General features: G+C 46.2%; 1 protein-coding gene across 1 annotated transcript in view; it reads left to right on the top strand.

Moving 5' to 3' along the window:
- LOC142256808 (acidic phospholipase A2 homolog) overlaps positions 1 to 10,273 on the top strand; it is an 88,664-nt gene that overhangs the window by 1,407 nt on the left and 76,984 nt on the right. The window lies entirely within an intron of this gene.

The following is a 10,273-nucleotide window of genomic DNA, read 5'->3' as shown; positions in this document are numbered from 1 at the left end:
GAGGGTCGCATGGATTCAACTCAGTGTCAGCAGATTCTTTACAATAATGTGCAAGAATCAGTGACGAAGTTGAAGTTACGCAGGGGATGGATATTTCAGCAAGACAATGATACAAAACACTGCTCCAAATCTACTCAGGCATTCATGCAGAGGAACAATTACAATGTTCTGGAATGGCCATCCCAGTCCCCAGACCTGAATATCATTGAACATCTGTGGGATGATGTGAAGCGGCTGTCCATGCTCGGCGACCATCAAACTTAACTGAACTGGAATTGTTTTGTAAACAGGAATGGTCAAATCTACCTTCATCCAGGATCCAGGAACTCATTAACAGCTACAGGAAGCGACTAGAGGCTGTGATTTCTGCAAAAGGAGGATCTACACAATATTAATGTCACTTTTATGTTGAGGTGCCCATACTTTTGCACCGGTCAAATTTTGTTTAAATGCGGATTGCGCATTTTCTGTTAGTACAATAAACCTCATTTCAATCCAGAAATATTCCTCAGTCCATCAGTTATTAGATATATGAAACTGAAATAGCAAAAACCAAAATTGTTATAAAGATAAAAGGTTAACATTAATAGGGGCGCCCAAACTTTTTCATATGACTGTATATATATATATATATATATATATATATATACACAGTATATATATATACATATATATATATATATATATATATATATATATATATATATCTTACTGTATCTCAGGGCGTTGGGGGCATCCGTGGACCCAGCAATTAATATTATTGAAGGATTTCGCTCCTAATAAACTGGGAGAAGTCGCCCCTGCTCCCTATCGATCCACTCCCATCTAATTTCGCTACTCTTGGGTTGCCTATTCTGCCGGTGGATACATTTAAACATTTGGGGATCGTGGTTAGCGCCCGACCGCGCGATTACTACCCTCAAAATCTGGAGCCAGTGTTAATTCAGTTTCGGGATAAGATAGACGCCTGGTGTCGGCTCCCGCTGTCCCTTACTGGCCGAACTAATCTATTAGAAATGGTGCTGATGCCCAAACGCCCTGATATGGATCCATTGGAAATTTTTTCGCAAAATCAATACTCTGTTTTGGGAACTCTTATGGAAAAAAAACAAAAGGCCAGAATCCGTCTCGAGACCCTGCAGAGAGGAAAGGAGGGGAAGGGGGTCCGGCGGTCCCCAACCAGTGGGTTTATAATGTTGCGGCGCAGATCTCCTAAAATGAGATGGGGAAAGGATGAGGCAAATTGGTGAAGGGCTTTGCAAAATGGGGATACCCGGTGGGCTTTTTGGATGCAGGATACTCTCCCAGAGGAGGACCATAACATCCAACATTGGCACTGCTGTACAGGGTGAGGGAAGGAATTGCTGGGAATATCAGCAGTAACAGAGTACTGGCCCTTATACAGAGCCGCACCAGGGGGGGACAAACAGGACTCCAGTCCGGGGCTCCAACAGAAGGGGGGCCCCTTCACGCTTCATTTATTGGCTTAAAAACCAGGGGTGGAGTCTCAAGGGGGTCCCAAAATTATGCCAGTCAGTGGCCCTGAAATTCTTAGTGGCAGCCCTGCCTTATGGCATAACCATGGACTGGTAGAGCTGCAGAAACTCCTGGGTTGGAGAATATGGGAGGGCAGGGGTGTGCATGTAGTGTCTCAGATTCTTCAAAATAATGTACTTAAAAGTTTTGGCCAGCTCCAAGTTGAGTTTGGGATACCGCACAGTTCCTTTTACTAATACCCGCAACTCCGGCACGCCTATGACACACAGACACGTTGTACGGGCTTTAGGTTAGAGCGGAATCACTCTTACGGACATCTGACCGCTCCTATGGTATTATTTCTCGGCTATATACAGCGATGTTATCTAGATACCTTGACAAATTCCCTTTGCGAGCTAGAGAGAAGTGGGGGAGGGACTTAGGCCCCGTGATGGACGAGCAATGGGATGAGGTCCTGTCTCAGACTCCGAGCCTTGCTGTATCTGAAGGCCAACGACTGTCACAGCTATTCTTATTGCATAGAGTGTACAGGACACCTAGTCTACTATATAAGATGGGGGTCTGGACGGATGATCTGTGTCCTAGGTGCGGGCGGGAGAACACTAATCTGCTGCATATGATGTGGTCCTGCGGGAATATCGAGGAATCCTGGAGGGCAGTATTAGAACTGATTGGGTAGGTTTTTAATATACAGTAAGTACAGAAAGTATTCACACCCCTTTACATATTTCCCTCTTTAATTCATTGCAGCCATTTGGTACATTTTTTCTTCATTAATGTACCCTCTGCACGCCATCCTCCATCTTGAAAGAAATGGAGACATTTTTGCAAATTTATTAAACAAGAAAAACTGAAATATCCCATGGTCATAAGTATTCAGCCCCTTTGCTCAGTATATCACATGGTCATAAGTATTCAGCCCCTTTGTTCAGTATATCCCATGGTCATAAGTATTCAGCCCCTTTGTTCAGTATATCATATGGTCATAAGTATTCAGCCGCTTTGTTCAGTATATCACATGGTCATAAGTATTCAGCCCCTTTCCTCAGTATATCACATGGTCATAAGTATTCAGCCCCTTTGTTCAGTATATCACATGGTGATAAGTATTCAGCCTCTTTGCTCAGTATTGAGTAGAGGCACCCTCCCTTTTGAGCTAGTGCAGCCATGAGTCTTCTTGGGGTCCTGGATTTGGAGATCCTCCGTCATTCTTCTTGCAGACCCTCTCCAGTTCCGTCAGGCTGGATGGTGAATGTTGGTGGACGCCATTTTCAGGTCTCTCCAGAGATGCACAATTGGGTTTAGGTCAGGGCTCTGGCTGGGCTGTCAAGGGAGAAATTTTGGTTGAAGACTGCTAATGGTATCTTCTTACGGGGAATCCAGAGACGGTGCCGTATTAGCTATATATATCAGAGCCGATATTAATGTATCAGACAATGAATACTTGAGACATGTTCTCTTTGAGCCAGCATCACCAACTGAACTCGTGTATTGCAAGACACCCAATTATACAGGTTGCATCTCTAACCTTGAAGCTACAACAAGAGAGTAAGGAGTATTTCACTCCCTATTTTCTCCCAGCACATTGTTTGTTTCTTGTACATTCTTTCTGTGTGAAAGCTACTGATAAGACTTTGCAGCTTCACATTCTGGCTTCATTATCTTTGGTTAACTCCTTCATGACTATACAGCTTAGAATTATATTATGGGTCTATGCGATGGCTACATAGACAGACAGATAATTATGCAACTACATCTACATTTTGATTATTTATGTACACAGATATTCTTATTACGTTTGAACAAACAAGCTATAGCTCAGGCCACCTCCACAGGGCCAGTGAGGAATGGTCACAGAGTTGTTCTGAAGCCGCTCCTTTGTTATTTTAGCTGTGTGCTTAGGGTCATTGTCTTTTTGGAAGTTTAACCTTCGGCCACGTCTGAGGTCCAGAGCATCTGGAAGAGGTTTTCTTCCAGGATATCTCTGTACTTGTAATGAATACTTACTGTGTGACCTATAGACCGCAGGTGCTCTGTTTATTGTATAATTTAGGTATTGTTTTTGCGCCTGAATACGGTCTCTTTCTTTTTCCCGTACTGTTCTAGTGGGGAAATAGACTGTTATGTAATTTTATCGATAAATAAACATTAACCCGATTTAAAAAGAAAATAAAAAATATATATATAATAATAATAATAATTATTAATAATATATATATATATATATATATATATATATATATATGTATATATTAGACAACTGTCCATGTGTGCCTTGCGTTGGTGAGGTTGTGATGATTATGCCAATTATAATCCCAAATTAATAAATTGCTAGTGCAGTTAGTGACATCAGCCACATTTTACATGATAGAGATGCTGCCGCTGTATAACCATGGTCCAAATACTATAATGAAAATCTATAAGATCTTAGCTTGTAAAGCCTGCTTTACACATTGCAATTTCGCATATGATATCGTATGCGATTTGCAACGCCCCCATCGTATGTGCGGCACGTTCCATTTGTTGAACGTGCCGCACAAACGATTAACCCCCGTCACACGTACTTACCTGTCCATACGACCTCGCTGTGGGTGGCGAACGTCCACTTCCTGGAGTGGGAGGGACTTTCGGCGTCACATCAACGTCACGCGGCAGCCGGCCAATAGAAGTGGAGGGGCGGAGCTGTGCGGGACGTAAACATCCCACCCACCTCCTTCCTTCTGCATTGCCGACGGGAGCCGCGGAATGCAGGTAAGATCTGTTCATCATTCCCAGGGTGTCACACACTGCGATGTGAGCTGCCCCGGGTACGAGGAACAACCTGACGTTCAATTCATGAGGAATGAACGACGTGCGTGCGATGAACGTTTTACCGTTCAATCGCAATCGCACGTAGCTGTCACACACTGCAATGTACCTTACGATGCCGGATGTGCGTCACGACGTGACCCCGCCGACACATCGTAAGATACATTGCAGCGTGTAAAGCGGGCTTAAGGCTTAACGTCTGCTCTGGAGTATGGCTCTTTAAATGAGGATCACCAAAATGATCCCATAATGATACATGGTAATATGGTTTGTGCGGCGTGCAGAGAAATGACAGCGTGGAAAGAGATACAGTGTGCCGCACACTTTACCTAAGGCTAGTTTCACGCTTGCGTTGTGCGGCATCCTTTGCATTGCGTTGTGTGACGGATGTAACGGATGCGTTGCATATAGCGGCACAACTGATGCGACGGATCCTGCAAAACAACGCAATCCGTTGTAGCTTTTTTTTCAGCAATTTACTCAACTGAGCATGCTCAGTTGTGTAAAAAAAGATCCGTCACAGGAATCCGTCAAATTACGGATTCCGCCACCATAGGCTTCCATTATAAAAATGACGGATGCCAACGGAATCCAGCATATTGCATTTTTTTTGACGTTCTGGGAAGTGCAGAAAAACGCCACATGCGTTCTTTACGCCCGGAGGATGCAACGCAGCGTTGGCTGCCAGATACAACGCAGGACCATCAGTCGCAATGCGTCGTCCATACAAGTCTATGGGAAGCAACGGAATCCGTTAACGGATTGCGGTGTTTTCCAAAACGGCGGATTACGATTGAAGGAAACAAACGCAAGTGTGAAAGTACCCTAAGCCATCGGCCGGAAATGACCAAGTGATGAGCAGTGCGTTCCATGTTGGAGCGCACCACATGCAAGTTAGCTATGCAAGTGATGAGCGGTCTTCTCCAGCGTGGAGCGCACCACTTGCATCTTTTTGGAGAAGAGAGAACGTCAGGGAGATTACGCCATAGTGTGAAAATCCTGGACAGTCTCCTGGGTAAAAACATTAGAGGACCTGATCAGAGACCCTCAACTCAACATTAGAGGACCTGATCAGAGACCCTCAACTCAACATTAGAGGACCTGATCAGAGACCCTCAACTCAACATTAGAGGACCTGATCAGAGACCCTCAACTCAACATTAGAGGACCTGATCAGAGACCCTCAACTCAACATTAGAGGACCTGATCAGAGACCCTCAACTCAACATTAGAGTACCTGATCAGAGACCCTCAACTCAACATTAGAGGACCTGATCAGAGACCCTCAACTCAACATTAGAGTACCTGATCAGAGACCCTCAACTCAACATTAGAGGACCTGATCAGAGACCCTCAACTCAACATTAGAGGACCTGATCAGAGACCCTCAACTCAACATTAGAGTACCTGATCAGAGACCCTCAACTCAACATTAGAGGACCTGATCAGAGACCCTCAACTCAACATTAGAGGACCTGATCAGAGACCCTCAACTCAACATTAGAGTACCTGATCAGAGACCCTCAACTCAACATTAGAGAACCTGATCAGAGACCCTCAACTCAACATTAGAGTACCTGATCAGAGACCCTCAACTCAACATTAGAGGACCTGATCAGAGACCCTCAACTCAACATTAGAGGACCTGATCAGAGACCCTCAACTCAACATTAGAGGACCTGATCAGAGACCGTCAACTCAACATTAGAGGACCTGATCAGAGACCCTCAACTCAACATTAGAGGACCTGATCAGAGACCCTTAACTCAACATTAGAGGACCTGATCAGAGACCCTCAACTCAACATTAGAGGACCTGATCAGAGACCCTCAACTCAACATTAGAGGACCTGATCAGAGACCCTCAACTCAACATTAGAGGACCTGATCAGAGACCCTCAACTCAACATTAGAGGACCTGATCACAGACCCTCAACTCCACATTAGAGGACCTGATCAGAGACCCTCAACTGAACATTAGAGGACCTGATCAGAGACCCTCAACTCAACATTAGAGGACCTGATCAGAGACCCTCAACTCAACATTAGAGGACCTGATCAGAGACCCTCAACTCAACATTAGAGGACCTGATCAGAGACCCTCAACTCAACATTAGAGGACCTGATCAGAGACCCTCAACTCAACATTAGAGGACTTGATCAGAGACCCTCAACTGAACATTAGAGGACCTGATCAGAGACCCTCAACTCAACATTAGAGGAGCTGATCAGAGACCCTCAACTCAACATTAGAGGACCTGATCAGAGACCCTCAACTCAACATTAGAGGACCTGATCAGAGATCCTCAACTCAACATCAGAGGACCTGATCAAAGACCCTCAACTCAACATTAGAGGACCTGATCAGAGACCCTCAACTCAACTAAAGCTGATTACTACAGAAAGGCCCCTGAGACAACGAGTATTGACATATTTAGTAAATTGGTTACTGAAGGTCTTTCAGGTCTGTGTAAAAGCAACAATGGGTACCCTCACAATCTTGATATGCCCGAGAGGGAGGTGTTCATTTATCTAAGAACACTGATCCTCTCTTTAAACCCTCTGACAAGGGGGGTGACCGAGTGACTCTTGACCAAACTTTGTATATACAGATGTGCCTTGATATTTTTCGGGAGGCTGCCACATATGCTATTTTACCAAAAGCTCTACTGCCATCTTCAGGTTGAATTGGAAAACACACTTATAGTAGAGTTCCATCAAGGTCTTCTCTCTAAAAACCAAATGCACCTCCTGCTTCCGAAGTTCACCGAATTTTATGCTCCACCAAAAATACATAAAGGTTTTAGACCATTCAGAGGTCGTCCGATTGTCCCTGGAGTTGACTCCCTGAGCCCAAACTGTAGGATACTAGGACAAGATTGTTCCAGGTTTTGTTACTGCCTTATCCTCCTACTTAAGAGGCCCATCAGATCTCCTAAAATTGGAAGAGATCTGTATTGAGGGAGGGGTCACTACACTTGGGTGCTGGCCTTGGGGTTAGAGTTGTGTGCTTACCTGTGGATTGGCCGACTATTCTTCTGCCCTCGTGATTCCTTCCATCAGGCGGTGTATGGCCTGCTCCTGGAGAAGGATCAGACGAGATCTACGCTAATTCTAATTGCACTTTTTTCTTATTACACTGCACATGATGTATTTGTCCTTTGATGTTTTTAGAGGTATAATGTATGTGTAGCGCCCTGGACTAGCCAGGTGGTCACAGGTACTGCAACACACTCCCCCACCCTGAGACAGGCACATCAGCCAGACACAAAACCCTTGTTGCCTCCCTCCAGGGGCTGATGTCCACACCGGGTGGGGGTGGAGCCAGGCGGTTGGCCCCACCCACTGAGGAGTTCACAGTCCTGGAGGCGGGAAAAGGAAGGCAGTGCAGTTAGGGAAGTGAAAGAGAGAGGAGTGAAGTAGGAGTGGAGGAGCAAACTGACCGTGTCCGGGTACGTGGCCCGGGCACTAAGAGCAAGGTTGGCAGACGGTGGTGACCGTCTGCAGGAGAGGCAGATCAACGCGGAACCATAGGACCGGGGACGGGCGGTGGCCCGCCGGTACCGAACCGGGGAGCGAAGTGAAGCCAGCACACACAGGCAGGGCCTACGGACCCCGACCAGGCTTGGAGTCGCCATTAGAGGTCAAATCCGTCAGTGACCTGAACCCCAGGGGTTTCCTAGCAGCCAAGACCCGATTGAAGGCAACCGTCCAACCAGCAAAAGGAAATACAGCTACCGCCACAGCTAGAGTTCCCAGGGCCAGAGCCTGCGAGCAAAAGGGCTCCTTCGGCACATATATACGCTGGGGAGCGGGTTACCGGAGGGAAGCCATCGGAGCCGAACATACACAACAGGTGCAGGGAAAGGCAGCCACCACCAACCTACTGGGAGAAGTCACAGCAGCCGGCTGCGGGACCCGTCCATTCAGCCGTTTGGTTTACCAGAGACTCTGCGTACATTTGTGACCGAGTGAGTACAACCGTGCCATCCGGCACTGCGCTGCGCAGTCCAGGCGACCCTGCACCCATCCAACCCTGCCTCCCTGTCACCTCACCGGGCCCCGGGACCACCAACCCCTACCCACGGAGGGGGAAAACAACATCCCAGCTGCTCCCTACCATCACTCCCGGGATCCCCGTCACCAGCAGCGGTGGTGTCCATCTTCACCACAACCCGTGGGTGGCGTCACGGACCAAATCCCCAAACCAAACCACCCCTTTCACTCACGGGCGAGGAGTGCCGCTCGAGTCCCCGGATCCAGCCCACCGCTCGAGCCACCGAGCAGCAGCAGCAGCGCCGGACCCGAGCGTTAGCGAGCGCAGCGCCCCGCCGCCCGCGACATTTGTATACAGTGACTGCACCAGCAGAATAGTGAGTGCAGCTCTGGAGTATAATACAGGAGGTAACTCAGGATCAGTAATGTAATGTATGTACACAGAGACTGCACCAGCAGAATAGTGAGTGCAGCTCTGGAGTATAATACAGGAGGCAACTCGGGATCAGTAATGTAATGTATGTACACAGTGACTGCACCAGCAGAATAGTGAGTGCAGCTCTGGGGTATAATACAGGAGGTAACTCAGGATCAGTTATGTAATGTATGTACACAGTGACTGCACCAGCAGAATAGTGAGTGCAGCTCTGGAGTATAATACAGGAGGTAACTCAGGATCAGTAATGTATGTACACAGTGACTGCACTAGCAGAATAGTGAGTACAGCTCTGGAGTATAATACAGGAGGTAACTCAGGATCAGTAATGTAATGTATGTACACAGTGACTGCACCAGCAGAATAGTGAGTGCAGCTCTGCAGTATAATACAGGAGGTAACTCAGGATCAGTAATGTATGTACACAGTGACTGCACCAGCAGAATAGTGAGTGCAGCTCTGGATTATAATACAGGAGGTAACTCAGGATCAGTAATGTATGTACACAGTGACTGCACCAGCAGAATAGTAAGTGCAGCTCTGGAGTATAATAGAGGAAGTAACTCAGGATCAGTAATGTATGTACACAGTGACTGCACCAGCAGAATAGTGAGTGCAGCTCTGGAGTATAATACAGGAGGTAACTCAGGATCAGTAATGTAATGTATGTACACAGTGACTGCACCAGCAGAATAGTGAGTACAGCTCTGGAATATAATACAGGAGGTAACTCAGGATCAGTAATGTAATGTATGTACACAGTGATTGCACCAGCAGAATAGTGAGTGCAGCTCTGGAGTATAATACAGGAGGTAACTCAGGATCAGTAATGTAATGTATGTACACAGTGACTGCACCAGCAGAATAGTGAGTGCAGCTCTGGAATATAATACAGGAGGTAACTCAGGATCAGTAATGTAATGTATGTACACAGTGACTGCACCAGCAGAATAGTGAGTGCAGCTCTGGAGTATAATACAGGAGGTAACTCAGGATCAGTAATGTAATGTATGTACACAGTGACTGCACCAGCAGAATAGTGAGTGCAGCTCTGGAGTATAATACAGGAGGTAACTCAGGATCAGTAATGTAATGTATGTACACAGTGACTGCACCAGCAGAATAGTGAGTACAGCTCTGGAATATAATACAGGAGGTAACTCAGGATCAGTAATGTAATGTATGTACACAGTGATTGCACCAGCAGAATAGTGAGTGCAGCTCTGGAGTATAATACAGGAGGTAACTCAGGATCAGTAATGTAATGTATGTACACAGTGACTGCACCAGCAGAATAGTGAGTGCAGCTCTGGAATATAATACAGGAGGTAACTCAGGATCAGTAATGTAATGTATGTACACAGTGACTGCACCAGCAGAATAGTGAGTGCAGCTCTGGAGTATAATACAGGAGGTAACTCAGGATCAGTAATGTAATGTATGTACACAGTGACTGCACCAGCAGAATATTGAGTGCAGCTCTGGAGTATAATACAGGATGTTTTACATAAAATTTTTTTTATTTTGGAAATTTCCT

The sequence above is a fragment of the Anomaloglossus baeobatrachus genome, chromosome 11, assembly GCF_048569485.1.
Source record: "Anomaloglossus baeobatrachus isolate aAnoBae1 chromosome 11, aAnoBae1.hap1, whole genome shotgun sequence".
NCBI classification, from domain to species: domain Eukaryota; kingdom Metazoa; phylum Chordata; class Amphibia; order Anura; family Aromobatidae; genus Anomaloglossus; species Anomaloglossus baeobatrachus.
Note: the sequence above shows the minus strand (reverse complement) of the source record. Positions and strands in the feature narration are given on the sequence as shown.